The 22,490-nt window shown below is 35.2% G+C and overlaps 1 pseudogene; it reads right to left on the bottom strand.

Moving 5' to 3' along the window:
* The window catches only part of LOC125931343 (tubulin beta chain-like), a 59,601-nt pseudogene extending 38,213 nt beyond the window's left edge, over positions 1 to 21,388 (bottom strand).
* Positions 21,389 to 22,490: the final 1,102 nt, after the last annotated feature.

Below are 22,490 nucleotides of genomic sequence, written 5' to 3'. Positions count from 1 at the left end.
TATAAATAATCAGATTTTTATTTACCATAACAAAGCGAAGAGCTGGATGTTAGATGGTGGCCTCTCTAATTCTCCCCACATTCTTCATGCCAGCCAGAAACCAGAGTAATTTCATTTGTTTTTCAATACCCATAATAGAAACATTTACTTTCTCCAGATGGTTCACCGTCTTGAGAGAAAAATTATGTGTTTTTTACCCTGGTATAACTAGGCTAACAGCTCTCTGTAAACTGAGGGTAAGGTGTAAAAGGTTTTGACTGCCTCAACTGTTCCATATGTAAAGCTTCAATTAATTCCCAAGTTTTCAACACCACTTTTTATTCTAGACCTGTCATACCTACTTTAGGTCCTGGAACCTCTCTGGAATTTTGCCTTTCAGAAATTTGTTGATATAGCTCATCTTTTTTTTTTTTTAACTCTCTTTCCTTCGTAATACCGTACAGATTCTGTTCTGTATTGTATTTTTAATTCCAGAGAAAAAGATATGAACACAAGTCTGCTTTTAGAACCTGACGCATCTAAAAAAATGACAAATTAATGATTCAGAGTAGTCTCTAAAAAACTACTTCAAAGTAGTTCAAATGCTTCAAAGTTTGGAGTTTTATTATAGGCCAGTTTTCATTTATTTTCTTAGTATCTATCAACTTGTCACATGGTCCTTGAACATATTTTTATCCTTTTAAATAGGTATGCTTACTAAATTAAAATTAATACTAATTAGTTATTATAATAATCTTATATAAGCTTTTAGGTACCAAATGACTGAAGTTTCAGAGACCACTTTACATATTCTAGAGTCTCCAAAAAGCTATATGATTTGAACACCAAGGCCTTCCATTCATATGAAGTTACAAATCTATTTTGAAAATTAAAAAAATGAAGTAGTTATAATAAGGTGATAAAATAATCATGTGGAGAAGTGTCGCAGAGTATGAGTCTGGTGTTCTCTTTTGTACAACAAGAGGGTGGAGGCAGAAATGAAAATGAGAGAGGCTAATGTCTGGGAAGAGAAAAGAGCCCTGAACAAGAGTTTTCTCTCTACTTATTGAGCTCTCAAGGCTTTGCATATGTGGTGAATGTGCAGAAAACAAAAAGATAGTGACCATTAACTTGTGTGTTTGAGAAGTAAAGGGTTTGTGGGGTGAGTGACCTTTGAAGTTGAGATAAAAGCACAATGATATACTTGTGCCAGAAGCCAGATGCACAATGTTTCTCTGTAGGAGATACAGCGAAGTAGATATCTCCAAAGTTTAAGATTGCTGTAGCATGCTGCCTCAAGTCTAACAAGGCACCCTTTTCACTAGCTAACCTTGAGCGTCTTTGCCCTGTAGCAGTTTTCTGCTTTCTGCTTTGTTCTATTTATTGACTAGCCTTGAACGCTTTTGTCCTGTGGAGGCAGCTTTCCACCCCAAGCCTTATTTTACTTAATAACTACCCTTGGACGCTTTTGCCCAGTGGTGGCTTTTCACCCACCCTAAGCCTTGTTAACCCATTTTTGCAAGTGTACAGAATTCTCAAATTTATTTCCCACAGAAAAGGAAATGAACTTGTTAAAACAATAAACTAATTAATTTTGGTAATGATCCAGTTAATTGTGGACTATAATGAATATCCAAAAATATTTTTTTTAATTTTATTGTAACCCCAAAAGAGAATGGGAACTGGTCTGCCAAATATATTCCAATCATACTTCTGTTCAGTATGAAGTATAGTTGTAAAAATGGTTTAAAAAAAAGAATGTTTGATGAATAGAGAACTGAGAAAATGGATAGTTTTTAATTCTGTTCAAAAAAATGTTTTATAGCCAATTTGTGCTTAAATTTTTGAAATTTATAAGGCCCTATGTTCCCAGTTTTAAAAGCATAGCAGACAGCAGTGCCTGGATGGCTCAGTCAGTTAAGTCTGACTACAGTTCATGTCACGATCTCATGGTTCATGGGTCTGAGCCCCACCTTGGGCTCTGTGCTAAAAAAACTTGGAGCCTGAAGCCTGTTTCGGATTCTGGGATTCCATTTCCCCCACTCGCACTCTCTCTCTGTCTCTCTCTCTTTACCTTTCTCTCTCTCAAAAATAAACATTAAAAATTATAAAAAATAAAAGCATAGCAGAAATCGAGGTATATTGAAATCTGATGGAAGGTAAACATGTTTAAAGTCAGCCCACATAGAGATTTGTTTTGAAATCAGTTGTTCCACCATTTTAGTTACTTTTTATTTGTGAGTACTTTGGGACCTTATACAGTACTCATTAAAATGGTTTTTATCTTGGTTAAATTTCATGCCCTTTTGGAATTACGTGTATCATAATTAGAAAAATAGAGAGCATTTGTTCTTCCTCAAAATAGTGAACACACTACAATGAGGTATATTGTTTTATTCTTCATACAGAGAAAAGTGGCAACATTAATTGATGAGGCTATGGGCAATTGCTCTAAGAGGAAGTCAATGTTAGAAGTAAGATTAGACAATTATATTTCTACTTAATACACACTTCAAAAGGGTCTTTTGAATAGAAATGGAAAAATAGAAATATTTAAGTTTATAGGCAGAAAAGGAAAAGAATTTAAAGTTAAATATTAACAACTACATATTTCATTATAAGTCTATAAATTGTTACTTATATTGCTAAAGTCTTATTTATATAGTTAAAAGAGTTCTAAAGAGTAATGTGTATAATTGAGAGGACTTAGTTCTAGAATTTTTGGTGTCCTTTAAGATATGGTGAGAGGTGGAAAGGTACCTTATTTTGTTGAATCTAAGACACATTTTTTATACTTTTATTATCTCTGATTTTAGGATGCACTTATAATCTATGATATATATGTTGAATTGGCAATATTTTATTATTCTTATGGTACATAAAGTAATAGTGCATATTACAGTTGATATCTTAAACACAATGAACTATAGTAATTTATGCTGTGCATGCCATGAATCATGTATATAGATATATTTTATATATACAATTAGTATATTTCTACATTAGTATATTTATAATTAGTACATTTATATGATAATATCATTAATGAATATAGACTTAGCATATTAAAATTAGTATATATATATATGAAAGTATGTATATATATATATGAAAAATTTTCACTTGGAATATAGAAGGTTTGTAAGTTGCTTCAAGAGTATCTTGATGTTCCTAGTGGACCATTTTTGTTTGCGCTTTGCTACAACTTAAATCCTTAAAAACTTGTTATTTAAGAGGCACCTGGGTGGCTCAGTCGTTGAGCATCCGACTTCAGCTCAGGTCATGATCTCGCGGTTCATGAGTTCAGGCTCCACGACGGGCTCTGTGCTGACAGCTCAGAGCCTGGAGCCTACCTCAGATTCTGTGTCCCCCCCTCTCTCTCCGCCCCACCTGCCTGTGCTCTGTCTCTCTCTTTCAAAAATTAATAGACATAAAAAAAATTCAAAAACTTATTTAATTCAGATATTTATTTTTTTTCTAAAAGCTCAACCTAAACATATAAATGTGTTCCTAAATAACAACAAAACATTTGTCATCCATTGGAACCCTTAGTCTCTATATTGTTGTCTAAAGAATGCAACTTAAAATTTGTTGCTCTCTCTGGTTCACTAGATGTAGACTGCATAAAATCGATTGCTTGTTCTTCACAGGGCATGATCTGTTGATTACATTGTTCATTTGCACCATTCATTATGACACTTGAGTTGCAATTAGAATAAGAAATTCCTTTTGTCATATACTGAATCTGTTTCTACTCTGTTTTATTTGTAAAATATTTTTTCCCAATCAATAAATTCACATTATTTGAGTTCAGTGCATAGAAATACCATAAATCTTAGACTTTTCTCTGTCTTCTAGAAAGTAAAAACCCAGTAAAAGATCCCACAGTAAGATATACAAATTAAATAATAAATTATATATGAAATCATGCAATCAAACATTAAAGCACATGGCAAAGTCTATGAATTACAAACATTTCAATATAGTGTATAAGTTCAAAAAAGATTGAGACCAGTGAGGGAGAATGGCATTAGGAGTGGAAAGTGGTAATTTAAAAAATGGGAAGGTTTGAGTAGACAGAGGAGAAAACAGAAAACAGTTTAGGCAATGATAGTAAAAACAGCAATGACAGCACAATAATAACACAAAAAAGAGAGTAGCATAAAAAATGATGTAAATAAAATAGTACTTTTAACAGTATTGATGTGTTTCATTCTGTTTTCTTTTATTTATTTTTGCAGTTGACTTTTTCTTTTAAAATTTTTATTTAAATTCTAGTTAGTTAACACGCAATGCAATATTGGTTTTCAGAGTAGAATTCAGTGATTCATCACTTACATACAACACCCAGTGCTCATTATAACAAGTATCCTCCTTAATAATCATCACCCATTTAGCCCATCCCCTACCCATCTCCCTCCATCAATCTTCAGTTTGGTTGCCATCTTGAAGAGTCTCTTACAGTTTTTCTCTCTTTTTTTCCCTTTCCCATATGTTCACTTGTTTTGTTTCTTAAATTCTACATATGAATGAAATCATATGATATTTGTCATTCTTTGACTACTTTTGCTTAGCATAATACACTCTAGTTCTAACCACGTCATTTCAAATGGCAAGATTTCATTCCTTTTGATTGCTGAGTAATATTCCATTATATATATGTGTGTGTGTGTGTGTGTGTGTGTGTGTGTGTATTCATTGGATGTATATGAATATGTGTGTGTATATATATATATATATATACATACATACATATACATATATATATTCATTGGAAAATGTCTATTCATTTCTTCTATCCATTTTTCAGCTGGATTATTTGGGGTTCTTTTTGGGTGTTGAGGTTGATAAGTTCTTTATAGATTTTGATACTAACCCTTTATCAGATATGTTACTTGTAAATACCTTCTCCCTTTCCATAGATTGCTTTTTAGTTTTGTTGATTGTTTCCTCCGTGGTGCATAAGTTTTATTATCATTAAGTCTTAATAGTTCATTTTTGCTTTTGTTTCCCTTGCTTCCAGAGATGTGTCTGATAATAAGTTGTTACAGCTGAAGTCAAAAGGGTTTCTGTCTGTATTCTCCTCTAGGACTTTGATGGTTTCCTGTTTCATATTTAGGTATTTCACCCATTTTGAATTTAGTGTTGTGTATGGTGTAAGAAAATGGTCCCGTTTCATTCTTCTGCATGCTGCTGTCCAGTTTTCCCAACACCATTTGTTGAAGAGACTGTATTTTTTCCATTGCATATTCTTTTCTTCTTTGTTGAAGATTAGTTGACTATATAGTTGTGGATAAGTCTTTTCTTTTAACTATAACACTTTAGCTAATAATTGAGGAATCCATGTGGAGGAGAGGAATCATAGTGTGAAAGTGGATTGATTTCAGAGAAAATGCAAAGATAAATTGTTAGGTAATATTCATTGAATTTTGACTCCATACATTAATACTCATAGAGTGTAAACTGTGCTACACTCTTTACATATTTTCATTTGGTACTTTCAAAAATCTTATGAGATTAGTATAATTTCTTTTTTATTTTACAAACTGGAATATTAAAATTAGTTAATTTGACCCAAGACACATAGCTAAAAAGTTTTTGTGGGGATTTTTTAACAAACCTACATCTTGGTTGAGCTATATTTCTCAGAAATTGGTTTTCTGTATATTGCCTGTTAGTGTGCACAGGTGAGATTCTTTGGAGATTTAGAGGGTAGATTTTATACTTTACATATATAGCTCTTGAACTTCTAACTCAGCTTGTTGACATGAGGCAACAGTTGGTGTATAATGTCTCCACTTTCTCATGGGTCTTCCTTTGGCTTCTCCAAATCCTGAGGTAGGTGGTGTATTTATCTCCATGACAGAGATGGCTTCTGTATGACATCCACATCAAGGACAGAAGCAATAAGAACTGACATGAATTTTATTTGTTCTCATGTGGTCCCAGCTTTTGTTCATAGATTCAAATTTGTTCTTGAACCCACTGAATTTACATCCATATCACTTTACAAATGCTTGCCCTGTGAATTCATACTCCACCATCAGCTGCAAAAACAATAGCCTTTTACTACAATTTTATAAGGTACTTTTAAAAAAATCTATCATATATGTATTTTTCTTTATATCAGTTAATTGATAAATTGATCTATCATCACCATTTATCTTTCTATCCCAGTGATTCTCCTTCTCTGCCATAACCCTAGCTGACAAAATAATGGATTCTCAATGTGAACACAGTAGGTCTGTTCAAAAGTTTATGCTCTCTGCTGTACTTTTAATGATCATAGAAGTGGAAATACCTAGAAAATAGCTTTGTATCCAGCTAAAAATATTCTTATAAATCTTAATTGTCCAGTTATATTCTTCTACTATATTTATGATCTTGAGCATGTATTTGCTCTTGTTCACTATTATATATGAAATAAAAATATGAAACTAGATCCAAAGTTCTAAGTTCAATATGTATAGATCAAGGAATAGAATATGAGCTTCCACTGTGGTGTTGTTGTTGTTGTTGTCATCTTATTTTAAAATTTTATTTAAATTCCAGTTAGTTAACATACAGTATAATATTAATTTCAGTTGTACAATATACTGATTCAACACTTCTATATAATACCCAGTACTCATCACAGCAAGTGTAATCCTTAATCCTATCACCTATTTAATCAATCTTCCCACCAACCTACCCTCTGGTAACCATCAGCTTGTTCTCCACAGTTAAGAGTCTGTTTCTTGGTTTGCCTCTCTCTCTTTTTTCCCTATGCTTGTTTGTTTTGTTTCTTAAATTCCACATGAGTGAAATCATATGATATGTGTCATTCTCTGACAGACTTATTTCACTTAGCATAAATATATCTAGCTCCACCCATGTCATTGAAATGCAAGATTTCATTCCTTTTATGGTTGAGTAATACACATATCATGAATAATACACACACACACACACACACACACACATCACCTCTTCTTTATCCACTCATCTATTGATGGACACTTGGGCTGTTTCAATTGTTTGGTTATTGTAGATAACACTGCTATAAACCTCAGGGTGCATGCATAATTTTGAATTAGTGTTTTTGTATTTTGGGGGTAGATCCCTAGTAATGGAATTGCTGCATCATAGGGTAGTTCTACTTTTAACTTTTTGAAGAACCTCCATACTCTTTTCCAGCATGGCTGCACCAGTTTGCATTCCCACCAGTAGTAGTAGGTTTCCTCTTTCTCCATATCCTTGCAAACACCAGTTGTTTCTTGTGTTGGTGATTTTAGTCATTCTGACAGGCATTAGGTGATATCTCATTGTATATTTTTAATACAATGGCTCCAAGAGACTCATTTTATTTTTTATTCTTTTAAAATATTAAGATTGATTGATTTCAATTTAACCTGAAGAAAATATAACAAATATGTGACTGGTCTTAAAAAATAGAAAAATAAGTTACAATATTATGCCACGTTTTAAAAAATAAAAACATTAAGATTCCCATTATAGCCTCCAATTAAGATTTAAGGGAAAAAGGAGATACCTAGTGGCTTAATCAGTTAAGCAACTGGCTCTTGGTTTCAGTCCAGGTCAGGATCTCGTGGTTTGTGAGTTCGAGCCCCGTGTTGAGATTTGTGCTGGCAGCACAGAGCCTGCTTGGGATTCTCTCTTTCTCTTTCTGCCCCCCCCCCCCCCCACATATTCTCTCTCTCTCTCTCTCTCTCTCTCTCTCCCCTCTAAAAATAAATAAATGAACTTTAAAGAATATTTAAGGGAAAATGTTATAAATTTTCAAAAAAGGAGGGAGGAAGGAAATGTGATATTTTATTCAGTAATCTAATCATGATTTTCTGGGTTTTCTTTTTCTTTGTTTTATTTAATTAAGAAAAGCTCTATTCCAATATTATTCTATATATATGTTTACAAATACTCATATCTACATGAAAAACGATACTACTTCAGGGCTGTATTACATAGTTTCAATGAGTTCAGCACGGAGCTCTTCCAATATGCTTCTACACATATGTTTAGAAACACTTATGTCTTTTTTTTTAACATTTTTTCTAAATTAGAGTCAGTTAACATACAGTGTAATATTAGTTTCAAGTGTACAATTTAGTGATTCATCACTTACAACAGCACGCAGTTATCATCACAAGTGCACTCCTTAATCTTTATCATCTGTTTAACCCATTTCCCCCACCCACCTCCCTTCTGGTAACCATCAGCTTGTTCTACATAGTTAAGTGTGTGTTTCTTGGTTTTCCTCTGTTTTTTTTTTTCCCCTATGATCCTTTTTTTTTTTTTCTTAGATTCCACGTATGAGTGAAATGATGTATTTTCCTGATGATCAGTGATGTTGAGCATTTATTCATGTGCCTGTTTGCAATTTGTATGTCTTCTTTGGAAAATGTTTATTCATGTCTTTTAACCATTTTTAACTAGAGTATTAGGGTTTTTTTTTTATTTTGAGTTTTATACGTTGTTTTTATATTTTGGATACTAACCTTTTGTCAGATATGTCATTTGCAACTCCAACTCTTTAAGTATATAGAAAACCCAAAAGACTTCATAAAACTCCTAGAACTGATAAATAAATTCAGTAAAGCTGCAGAATGCAAAATCAAGGTACAGAAACCTGTTGCATTTGTGTACACCAATAATGGAGCAACAGGAAAAGAAGTTAAGGAATCAATCCCATTTACTATTACACCAAAAATAAGATACCTACAAATAAACCTAAAAAAGAGGTGAAAGATCTTTACTCTGAAAGTTATAAAGCACTCATGGAAGAAATTAAAGATGACACAAGGAAATGGAAAGACATTCCATGTTCATGGATTGGAAGAACAAATATTTTAAAATGTCTATATATCCCATAGCAATCTACACATTTAATGCAATTTCTATCGAAATACCAGCAGCATTTATCATAGAGCTAGAACAAACAATCCTAAATTTTTTTATGGAATCACAGGAGACCCTGAATATTGAAAGCAACATTGAAAAGCAAAGCAAAGCTGGGGGCATCACAATTCCAGACTTCAACTTATATTACAAAGCTGTAGTAATCAAAACAGTTTGGTAGTAGCACAAATTTAGATACAGAGATAAATAGAATAGAATAGAAAAATCAATAAATAAACTCACACATACGTGGCGAGTTAATCTTTAGCAAAGCAGAAAATAATATCGAATTGGAAATAAGCAGTCTCTTTAATAAATGGTGTTGAGAAAACTGGACAGCAACATACAAAAGAATGAAACTGGACCTCTTTCTTACACCGCACACAAAAAATAAATTCAAATTGGACTAAATACCTAAATGTGAGACCTGAAACCGTAAAATCCTAGAGCTTCCATTTTGTGTGTATATGTATATATTATTATTTATGAAAAGAATATGCAGTTTTCATATATTTAAAAAATATCTATCACCTCAAAGTTGTTGGAAACTTGGAGGAGCTGAAGGTGGTGGCATAGAATTGGTAGGAAAATGAAATACTCAGTGTTACCTGGGACTCCACCCTAGGTGCAGTGACCCACAATCAGGAAGTGATCCCCTAAATATGGAAGTTACCTTTGAGGGGTAAAGGGATGGTGTCCCACATCAGGCACTCTGATACTTGGGTCTTATACTGAAAAGACAAGGTCCCAAAACGCCTGGTTTTGAAAATCAACAGGCATTAAGTCCAGGGGAACCATAGCACTGTAAGTAACAAAGGAGAATCTTCTCTTACTTGGCTCATATTCAAATCCACTCACCCTAACATATAGTGCAAAAGCAATAATTTTAAAATAACATAAACCATAAGTGATTGGTACTGGCTTACTAGTACTAAAGCATCTTTCAGAGAATCAGGAGCATTCAGTACTTTCTCAGAGGTGGAATTGCTAGTGGGCATCATATTTGCAAGCTCATTCTAACTTGCTGCTGAAGGAGCTGGCAGGTGGTATTTTTGGGGTCCTACCTCCAGCCTGATAACACTAATGGACATGCTTGTGTCCCCTCCCACTGTTTGCAGCAACTGTGCCACAACCGAGAGGGGCAAACTGCTCCCATCCTCCCTGCAATTCAACTGGGCCTGGCGAGTACCCCAAACCCCATTGACCCTGTGCAGTAGCCATGTCATAATCAAGCCAAACAAGCCAAACTCACTCCACACTTCTGAAGCAGCAGGAGTCTTGCAAATGGTCTGAGCAAGCCCTCAGAGCCCCCCGCCTAACCCACAGAACACCAGTGATGCAACTGGTCCAGGTGAGCTCCCCAAACAGCACCCACTCCATGTAGCAGCCATGCACAACTGTGTCAGGACAGTGTCCTGCACCCCAACCTTTCCGGGTAATAGTCATTCATAGGGGCACCTGGGTGGCTCAGTCGGTTGAGTTTCCGACTTCGGCTCAGGTCATGATCTCACGGTCTGTGAGTTCGAGCCCTGCATTGGGCTCTGTGCTGACAGCTTGGAGCCTGGAGCCCGCTTCGGATTCTGTGTCTCCCTGTCTCTCTGACCCTCCCCCGTTCATGCTCTGTCTCTCTCTGTCTCAAAAATAAATAACCATTAGAAAATAATAGAAAATTAAAAAAAAATAGTCACTCATAACCAGGCCTTGTGAGTACCCAATACCATGCCCACCTCACACCACATCCATGCCTCCACTACAGCAAATGGGGCATGGAGTTCACACAATGAATATCCCTTTAGCGCCTAGCTATAGAGGCCAATGGAGATTTTTCTCTGGACCCCATGGATCATCTCGCATATTAGACCACTTCCTTAGGACTGGGAAAAGTTGTTTCGCTTAATGCATAAAGACAAACACAGGGAGAAGTGAGGAGACAGAAGGATATGTTCTAAATTAAATAATAAGACAAATACCCAGAAAAAAGATATTAAAAAATTGTAATAAAGAATTTACCCCAGAGCACCTGTGTGGGTCAGTCAGTTGAGTGTCTGTCTTTGGCTCAGGTCATGATCTTGTGGTTAATGAATTTGAGCCCTGTGTCCAGCTCTGTACAGACAGCCCAGAACCTGGAGCCTGTTTCATATCCTGTGTCTCTCTCTCTCTCTCTGCCCTTCCTCCAATCATGCTTTCTCTCTCTCTCTCTCTCTCTCCCTCTCTCACAAAAATAAATAAACATTAAAAAGTTAAAAGAAAGTACCCCAAAAAGCGTTCAAAGTAGTGGACATAAAAATGGCCACTGAACTCTGGAGAAGAATGGATGAACACAGTGAGAATTTAAATAAAGAGATTAAAAAATATATAAGAAAGTACCAAACAGAAGTTATAACTGAAATAAAAAAATACACTGGATTAATTCAATACCAGAATGGAAGAATTAGAAGCAAAATCAGTGAGTTGGGAAACAAAACAATGGATCTAATGATAGAGCAGCAAAATGAAAAATGAATTATAAAAAATGAGGATTCATTAAGGGCCACTGGAACAACATGAAGCAGAATAACATTTGCATTATAGGGATCCTAGAAAAAGAAGAGAGTTAGAAAGTGATAGAAAAAAATATTTTATTTTTTCAATATATGAAATTTATTGTCATATTGGTTTCCCTACAACACCCAGTGCTCATCCCAAAAGCTGCCTCCTCAATACCCATCACCCGCCCTCCCCTCCCTCCCACCCCCCATCAACCCTCAGTTTGTTCTGTTTTTAAGAGTCTCTTATGCTTTGGCTCTCTCCCACTCTAACCTCTTTTTTTTTTTCCTTCCCCTCCTCCATGGGTTTCTGTTAAGTTTCTCAGGATCCACATAAGAGTGAAACCATATGGTATCTGTCTTTCTCTGTATGGCTTATTTCACTTAGCATCACACTCTCCAGTTCCATCCACGTTGCTACAAAGGGCCATATTTCGTTCTTTCTCATTGCCATGTAGTACTCCATTGTGTATATAAACCACAATTTCTTTATCCATTCATCAGTTGATGGACATTTAGGCTCTTTCCATAATTTGGTATTGTTGAGAGTGCTGCTATAAACATTGGGGTACAAGTGCCCCTATGCATCAGTACTCCTGTATCCCTTGAGTAAATTCCTAGCAGTGCTATTGCTTGGTCATAGGGTTGGTCTATTTTTAATTTTTTGAGGAACCTCCACACTGTTTTCCAGAGTGGCTGCACCAATTTGCATTCCCACCAACAGTGCAAGAGGGTTCCCGTTTCTCCACATCCTCTCCAGCATCTATAGTCTCCTGATTTGTTCATTTTGGCCACTCTGACTGGCATGAGGTGATATCTGAGTGTGGTTTTGATTTATATTTCCCTGATGAGGAGCGACGTTGAGCATCTTTTCATGTGCCTGTTGGCTATCCGGATGTCTTCTTTAGAGAAGTGTCTATTCATGTTTTCTGCCCATTTCTTCACTGGGTTATTTGTTTTTAGGGTGTGGAGTTTGGTGAGCTCTTTATAGATTTTGGATACTATCCCTTTGTCTGATATGTCATTTGCAAATATCTTTTCCCATTCTGTTGGTTGCCTTTTAGTTTTGTTGGTTGTTTCCTTTGCTGTGCAGAAGCTTTTTATCTTCATAAGGTCCCAGTAATTCATTTTTGCTTTTAATTCCCTTGCCTTTGGGGATGTGTCAAGTAAGAGATTGCTACGGCTGAGGTCAGAGAGGTCTTTTCCTGCTTTCTCCTCTAGGGTTTTGATGGTTTCCTGTCTCACATTCAGGTCCTTTATCCATTTTGAGTTTGTTTTTGTGAATGTTGTGAGAAAGTGGTCTAGTTTCAACCTTCTGCATGTTGCTGTCCAGTTCTCCCAGCACCATTTATTAAAGAGACTGCCTTTTTTCGATTGGATGTTCTTTCCTGCTTTGTCAAAGATTAGTTGGCCATACGTTTGTGAGTCTAGTTCTGGGGTTTCTATTCTATTCCATTGGTCTATGTGTCCGTATTTGTGCCAATACCATGCTGTCTTGATGATGACAGCTTTGTAGTAGAGGCTAGAAAAAAATATTTGAAGATATAATGGCTTGAAACATTCTTCATCTGGTAAAGGAAACCGACATTTTAGTGCAGGAATCCCAGAACATTCCAAATAAGATAAACCTGAAAAAAACCATACCAAGAAACATTATAATTAAAATGGTAAAATAAGGATAAAGAGAGGATCTTATAAGCAGCTAGAGAAAAACTATTGTGCACAAGAGAAACCTCATAATTCTATCAGAAAATTTTTCAGCAGAAACTTTACAGTCCAGAAGGGAGCAGCATGACATACTTAAAGTAATGAAAGGGTGAGGGAGGAAACAAAAAACAACAGCAGCCAAAATTATCTACCCAACAAGGTTAACATTCAGACTTGAAGGGGAGATTAAGAGTTTTCTAGATAAGCTAAAGCCAAAGGAGTTTATCACCACTAAACCAGCCTTGTAAGACATGATAAAAAGGATTTCTCTGAGGTGAAAAGAAAAAAAAAACAGTAATAATTAGAACACAATGAAAATAATAATATCACTGGAATATAATAGAGTTAGTGTACCTAACATTGTAAAACAAGTATAAGGATCAAAAGACAAAGGTACTAAAAGTAACTAAAATTACAATACTTAGTTAAGGGATACATAAGATAAAAAGATAAAATGTGTCATCAAAAACATGAAATGTAGGGTGAATAAAAATGTAAAACATTGGAATGAGTTCAAAATTAATTTGCTATCAACTTAAAAAAATATAAAATTTTATATGTGAACCTCATAGTAGCCATAGTAGCATAGTAGCCATGTGCGTACGCGCGCGCACACACACACACACACACACATACACACACAACTTATAGTAAATACACATAAAAATATTAAAGAAATCTAGGCTTAATACTGAAGAAAGTTATAAAACCACAAGAAAAGGAAGAAAAAGAAAAATAAAAACAGAAAGGAACTTCAAAAACATCCATAAAACAATTAACACAATGGCAATAAGTACATACCAGTCAATAATTAAGTTGGATGTAAATGGACTAAATTTGCCAATGAAAAGAAATAGAATGGCTGAATGGATAAAAAATAAACAAAAACAAACAAAAAAAGACCTATCTATATACTTCTTGCATATATTCACTTCAGAAGTAAAGATAAATACAGAATGAATGTGCAGAGAGAGAAAAAAATATGCAAATAAAAAAGAAAGAAAAAGAAAGCTGGTGTAGCTATATTCATATCAGACAAAATAGACTCTAACACAAAAAAAAGTCAAGGAAAGAAGCTACATAATGATAAAGGGGTCAATCAAGTAAGAAGATACATTTATTAATATATATGTACTCACAAAAAAGAAAGAAATATTGCCATTTACAACTACATGTATGGACCTAGAAAGTATATTGCTAAGTGAATAAGTCAGTCAGAGAAAGACAAATACTATATGATTTTACTCTTATGTGGAATTTAAAAAACAAAACAAATGAAAAAAGAAAAAAAAAAGACAAATAAAACCAGATTCTTAAAAATAAAGAACCAATTGGTGGTTGCCAGAAGAGAGGTGAGTGGGAGTATGGGTGAAAAAATATGCACCTAATATAGGAGCAGTAATGTATCTCTCTCTCTCTCTCTCTCTATCTATCTATCTATATCTATATCATCTATATCTATATCTATATCTATATCTATATCTATATCTATATATATCAAATGTTAACAGAATCAAAGGGAGAAACTAAAAGCAATACAATAACATTAGGAAACGTTAAGACTCCTCTTAGAGCAATGGATTGATCATCCAGACAGAAAATCAATAAGGAAATATCAGCATTAAATAACATACGACCAGGTGGACTTCATAGATATACACAGAACATTCCATCCAAAATTAACAGAATGCACATTATTCTTAAGTGCACATAGTACTTTATCCAGGATAGATCACATTTGGGTCACAAATAAGTTTCAACAAATTCAACAAATATTGAAATTATATGTTAAGCATCTTCTGTGACCACAATGGTATGAAACCAGTAATCAACTACAACAATAAAAAAAAAAAAACTGTAAAAGCCACAAAAAAACCCATAAAAATTAAAACACACTGTAAAGAATAGCCAATAGGTTATCAAAGAAATAAAAAGAGAGGGGGAAAAAAAAACAGAGACAAACGAAAACAGAAAAAGAACATATAGGGCCGCCTGGGTGGCTCAGTTGGTTGAGCATCTGACTCTTGGTTTCAACTCAGGTCATGATCTCATGGTTGATGGGTTCGAGCCCTGCATCAGGCTGTGCTGACAGTGCAGAGCCTGCTTGGGATTCTCTCTTTCTCTCTCTCTCTTCCCCTCCTCGGCTTGCTCTCTCTCTCTCTCTAAAATACATAAGCTTAAAAAAGAAAGTATAACATACCAACATTTATGGGATGTAGTAAATAAAAGTGGCTCTAGGAGGGGAGTTCATAACAATATAGGTCTACCTTGAGAAACACAAAATCTCAAATGCAAAATCTAACAATCTCCCTATGCCTAAAGAAAGTAAGAAAAGAAGAATAAAGCCAAAACTTAATAGAAAGAAGGGAATAATAGGGATTAGAGTGGAAATAAATAAAATAGATACCAAAAAGACAATAGAAAATACCAAAGAAATAAAGAATTGGTTCTTAGAAAAGATGAACAAAAATCAACAAATCTTTAGCTAGACTAACCAAGAAAAAGAAAGAGGGCTAAAATAAATAAAGTCAACAATTAAAGAGAAGTTACAACTGGTACCACAAATAAACAAAGGATTATAAGAGTACTACAATTTTTAACTAGCAAATTGGACAACTAAAAGAAATTAATACATTTCTAGAAACATATAATCTTCTAAGACTAAATCAGGAAGAAATAGAAAGCCTGAATGGATGAATTACTAGTAAGGAGTTAAAATCAGTTATCAAAAATCTTTTAACAAACAAAAGTCCAGAAAGATGGCTTCAATGGTAAATTGTTCCAAACATTCAAGGAAGACTCAAAAATCTTCCAAAAAATTGAAGAGATAAAGCCTCCAAACTCATTTTATGAAGCCAATATTACTCTGATACCAAAACCAAAAAAATATACAAAAAAAATACAGGGCAATATTCCTAGTGAACATAGATACAAAATTCCTCAGCAAAATATTATTAAACTAAATTCAGCAATTCATTAAAAAGTATTGTAAACCATAATCTAGTGGGATCTATTTCACAGAGGCAAGGATGGTTCAACATATGCAAATTAATGTGATATGTCACATTAACAAAATAAAGAATAAAAATAATATGATCTCAGAAGATCCAAAAAAGACCATTTGACAAAATTTAAAATCTATTTATGGTAAAAACTCTCAACAAAATGGGTATAGAGGAAATATACCTCAAAATATCAAAGGCCATATATGATGAACCTAAAATTAACATCATATGCGTTGGAGAAAAGTTGAAAAAGTTTCCTTTAAGATAAAGAACAAAGTAAGGTTACTCACTCTCACCACTTTTATTAAATAAAGTATTGAGGTCTTAGTCACAGCAATTAAGCAAGAAAAAGAAATAAAAGACATCTAAATCAGAAAGGAAGAAATAAAGCTGCCAGTACTTGTGTATGCCATGACATGACACAGAAAATGCAGACTCCACCAAAAATGTTAGAACTCATGAATGAATTCAGTAAAATCACAGGATACGAAGTCAATATGCAGAAATCTGTGGCATATCTATACACTAATAACAAACTATCAAATTACAGAAATTAGAAAAATGGCCTTATTTACAATTGCACAAAAAAGAAGAAAACACTTAGGAATATATTTAACTAAGGAGATGAAAAACCTGTAGATTAAAAAATGTCAGCAATTGATAAAAGGAATTGAAGACACACATAAATTTAAAGGTATCCCTTGCTTATAGATTGGAAGAGTTAATATTTTTAAATGTCCATATCACCCAAACAATCTACAGATTCAATGAAACCTCCATGAAAATTCCAATGGTTATTTCACAGAATTAGAAGAATAATTCTAAAATATGTATAGAAATCACAAAAGAACCTGAAGACCTAAAGTGATCTACAGAAAAAACAAAGCTGAAAGTATCAAGCTCCCTGATTTCAAAATCTACTGCAAAGCTATAGTAATCAACACAATATAATACTTTTGCAAAACAGATCAATGGAACAAAATTAAGAACCCAGAAATCAATCCACACATATATGTATATTTAATTTACAAAGGAGTCAAGAACTTATATTGGAGAAAGGATTATATTTTCAATAAATGTTGGAAAAACTGGTCAGCCACATGCAAAAGAATGAAATTATAGGCTGCTATCTTACACTATATACAAAAATTAACTTAAATTAGTTAAAGACTTAATTGTATGACCTGAAACCATAACATTCCTGGAAGAAAACATAGGCAGTAAGCTTTTTTTACATCAGTCGTAGGAAAGATTTTGTGGATCAGACTCTATAGGCAAGGGAAACAAAAGCAAAAAAACAAACAAGTGGGGTTACCTCAAGCTTAAAAGTTTCTGCACAGTGAAGGTTTCCATAATCAAAACAAAAGGAAAGCTACTGAATGGGAAAAGATATTTGCAAACAGAACATTCAATAAGGAGTTAATATTCAAAATATATAAAGAACTCATACAACTCAAAAACAACAAAAAACAAACAACCTTATTTACAAAAAATGAGCAGAGTATCTGAATAGATAATTTTTTTTTCCAAGGAAGACTTACAGATGATGTATGGTATGAGCTGGAAGTCTGGTTTGTTAAAGCACACCATGAATGTTCCTGTTAATCACTATCTTGAGAATGTACAGATCCTGCCTTCCCTCTATATTCAATCAAGCAAAATATATAGAGAAATATGTTGCTCAGCATTCAAAGATTCTTGAGGTGACCAACCTGGAGTGTATCCTTTGTAACAAAAAGTGTCCAGATGGCAGGCATTGATCTTGGAACTCTAGCCTTACAAAGAGGGGGAAAGTCTGCAGATATTTGCTAAGTTAGTTGCTAAACTATAAAATTTTGATGCATGTAGATTCCAGAAGTAGATGCTGTGTCCAGTCTACCATTCCTAGACTCTTTATGTAAGGTCCTCCAATAAACTTATGGCTTAATTGCTGTCTCTGATTCATTTGTTTGGCCTCACGAGACAATCACTTATACTTGGCTTAGGGTCTGCTGGGGTGAGGATGGTGAACAGGCACATGGAAAGATGTTCAACATCATTAATTATTGGAGAAATGGAAATCAAAACCACAGTAAGATTATCATTTAACACTGGGAATTTACCTGAAAAATATTTTAAAAAACACTAATTTTAAAGGATATATGCATGCCTATGTTCATGTACAACTATTTACAGTAGCCAAGATATGGAAACAACTTAAATGCCCATTGATGGATAAATGGATAAAGAAAATGTCGTGTACACACACACACACACACACACACACACACACACATTGGGGTACTACTGAGCCATAAAAAGAATGAAATCTTGCTATTTGTAACAATATGGTTAGACTTTGAGGGTATTATTCTAAGTGAAAAAAGTCATAAGAAAGACAAATCCAATATAAATTCACTCAAATGTGGAATCTAACAGAACAAAGCAAAAATGAAAAAAAAAATAAAACAAAACTCACAGATACAGAGAACAGATCATTGCTTACCTGATGGGAAGGGTTTGTGGAACAGGTAAAAGAAGAGAAGGGAGTCAATTGAAGAATGATACATGATAACTAGACTTTTGGGGTGATCATTTTGCAGTGTACACAAATGTCAAGTTATAATGCTTCACACCTGAAACTTTTAAAATAATAACTTGAAAAAGTAAAAGACTGTGACATACTTGCATTTTAAGACCCCTTTCTGCTCCATCATTTAATATTTTTATAATAACATATCAAGATAAAAGAAAAAAACTAAATACACATATTAAAATAGAGATGTTGCAGTTTGGTTAGGGTTTAGTCCTGGACACACATAACTAGATAGCAATGAAGGGTTACTCTCTCCCTTGGAAAATTTATTCACATACAAGCCTTCCATTACTGCATTACTTCTAGTTTTAAATCACAAAGTCAAATTTCTTGTTTTGAGTTTCAGCTACAGATGTGTATCTATTTGGCATCTCTACCTTGATATCTCAAAGGCACCTAAAAGTCAACATTTCTAGAACTGGAATCATGATTTTTTCTCATCATCCTCCTCACTGCAAATTTATTTTAAAACTAGCATTTTTGTTTTATTGATAACACCTCTTTGATTATTTTGAACAAAACATAAATTTCAAAATCTTTATTGATGCTTTTCTTTTTATTACTCATCATAAACTTAAGATGCAATTCTCCATGGGTCTCTCATTTTTTTCCGTGTGATTAATAAGCAGTCTCATTTACTTCCTTTGTTGTGGACTATCTTTTCAAGTATATTTATATAATTATCAATCTTCGATGATAAAAGTAATATTTTTTCCAGAGTTCAAAACAAGTTTAGTGTCCAGTATAATGAAAATAATGCATCCTTCTAGCTCAAGGCTTATATAGGCTTATTTTCTATATAAAAATTTAGATACACTAAACTCAGGGTTTCTTTCTTGTAATACAACCCTCTGTATGTGTAGGCCCAGTTCACATTGCTGTAGGAAATGGAGGTCAGAGAAGTGGCTCAAATGCTGACACTCTGGTTATTGCTAGTGCCATGATAACAAAATTCCTTGCCATAATGAAGACCTTTGTCCTCTCACAGTACCCCAGGAGTTTTGTGTCCTCTCACAGTATCCACAAAACTGTGGCAGGCTAATATATATATATATAGATATATATATATATATTATATATATATATATATAACATTTTATATTAAGTTGATGTTAAATATTGAGTACTGTATCCACTGTTACCCATCTTGATTCTTACTAATTTAGTGTAAATTGACATAATATATTCAATAGATTAATTTACAAATCTTGTGGTAGAGTTTTCCAAACTACTCAGCATTTTCTCATTGCACTTAGGGCAAATGCACAATCATTAGTGTAAAATCAAGGTTATTTTGTGTTCTGGCTCACAAGTACTTTATCAGTCTGAATTAACACTGATAAATATTCAGTATAAATGGGTCAATAACTTTACCTTCTGGTGTTTGAATATGATAAATATTATTCTAGTCATATTACTCTTACAACTGCTATCTAGAGTGCAACAATACTGGTGTTTTGCAGTTCAGGGAAATTTTAGGCTCATTCAGTGTCCGAGCCTTTGAATATACAATTTAGCTTGCTTGACATATTCTTTTCTTTTCATCTGATTCACTAAAATTAACACTGATTTCTCCTTCAGTTTCAATTTAAAGTTCACTTTTTCAGGGGTGCCTGGGTGTCAGACTCGGTTAAATGTCTGACTTTGGCTCAAGTCATGATCTCATGGTACATGAGTTTCAGCCCCACATCGGGCTCTGTGCTGACAGTACAAAGCCTGCTGAGGATTTGCTCTCTCCCTCTCCAACATTCTCTCTTTCTAAATAAATAAATAAATAAATAAATAAATAAAATATTTTAAAAGGAGCAGGAATCATAACATGTTTCACTAACACACAGAAGACAGAGACCTAGACAACACCGCAAGACAAAGGAATTCAACCCAAAAGAAATAACAAAAAGAAGTCACTACCAGTTATCTAATCAAAAAAGATATACACAATATGCCTAAACCAGCATTTAAATCAAAAATTAAAAGGATACTAGCTAAGCTTCAAGAAAGTATAAAGGGGGCAACATGGCAGAGAAGTAGGGGGGTCTGTACTTCCTGTGTCTCTCAAACAAAGAAGTGCTGAAGCCAAAGGACTGTGAACACCAAAAGTCTGGGATGAAAAGAGACCGAGTCTCAAATGGAGACACTGGGACATATTGATGGGCTATAGGTGGGTGATTATGAACTGGGGGAGATAAAATGGGCCATGTAGGCATGGAGGGGTGGGATCTCCTTTTGCAGAGAGACAAAGGAAAGAGAAAGAGTGGCTGGATAAGCATAGGACTGTATCTGTATAAGAGATAAACCTCAGAATGGGACGGAGAGGCATCCCATCTCTAACTGTGGTGCCTTCTTCTGAAAGGGGCCAGCTGCACTGTTCACACACCTGGGGAGGAGGGGAGCCTGCTCCGGGTTTAGGGGTAGGTCAGGGGCACTGTCTGAAGTAGGAGAAAGCAGTCCCTCCCTGGAGTACTGTGTGATAGAACAAAGCCTGCCTGCTTCCTCCACCCCAGGGTTCAGTGGATGGGTTGAGGGCACAGTCCACAGTAGGACACAGCAGCCCCCTCCCTGGAGTGCTGTGGGACAGGACAAAGCCTGCCTGCATCCACCACCCCTGGACTTGACAGTGAGGTCAGAGGTGCAGTCCTCAGCAGGAAAAGGCTGTCCTACCTGAGGTGCATCAGCACAGACAAAGCCAGCCGGGACAACATACCAAGCCACACAGAGATACACTTCCCCAGTGCCAGAGCACATGGAGCAGGTCTTTGACTCCTGGCCAAGTCCTGGGCCAGGGGATTCAGTGCACCAAGAAGGACCACCACATCTGCACCTGCAGCACAGTGAGGATGACTTGAAAGGAGTCCACCAGGTTGTGGAGAAAAGACTGGGGGATCGTCATTCACCACCCCCCCCAAGCAAGGCAGGACCTCAGGGATCAGTCCTGGGGCCCATAGAGGAGGTGGGACCAGCCTACACCAAAACACACCCCTCCGTTCTGGGTAACTGCATTTCAGCTGCAACCAGATGCTGTGCAACCAGACGGCTCCACCATCCAGACCAGTGCTGCTGCATAGCCAGGATTAATTCCAAGACAATTCTGGTTATTTAGATATATTCCCCCTTCCTGTCTCTTCCCTCCTCTAAGCTTGTTAGTCTGGTTGTTGGTTTGTTTAAGCAGACATATTTAATTCATTCTCTTGATACATGTTCTACATCTCCTTTTGTACTTTCTTTTCTCTCTCTCTCTGTAATAATAAAGCGTGATAGTTTCTCTGTCTGGGTAACTTTATCTTCTCCCCCCCCCACCCCTGCTCCTTCTGTAGTTTCATTTTTCTCTCTCTGGATTAAGCCATTAAGTCTCTCTGCCCTGTCAACATTAATTTTCTCTTTGCCCCACCTCTGTCATTTTTCTCTTTGTATGTGTTCTTCCATCAGCACCGCCTCCACCTTGTTCTTCACTTATAACTGGTGTCTCTGGTTTTTTGCTTTTGGATTGTGTGTGTGTGTGTGTTTGTGTGTGTGTGTGTGTGTGTGTGTGTGTGTGTGTGTCTTGGTCTGTTTGTTTTATTTGTCTCTGTGTTAGTGTGTCTTTGTTTCCAGTTTGTTTGTTTTCCGTTTGAGGTCTACTTCAAGGAACAAATCAAAGCACATCTCGTGGAGGGTCCAAAACATCAATATGAGTAGAGAAATAAAATAACCAAAGTCACAAAAACAGAGAGCCAGTAACACTCTCCAAAGAACACCTTCTGAATGGCCAGGACCTGGACTGTGTATGACCCTCCTTTAATATAGCAGTGCTTGCAGGTGCAGAGC

Source organism: Panthera uncia, chromosome X (genome assembly GCF_023721935.1).
Source record: "Panthera uncia isolate 11264 chromosome X, Puncia_PCG_1.0, whole genome shotgun sequence".
NCBI lineage: Eukaryota > Metazoa > Chordata > Mammalia > Carnivora > Felidae > Panthera > Panthera uncia.
Note: the sequence above shows the minus strand (reverse complement) of the source record. Positions and strands in the feature narration are given on the sequence as shown.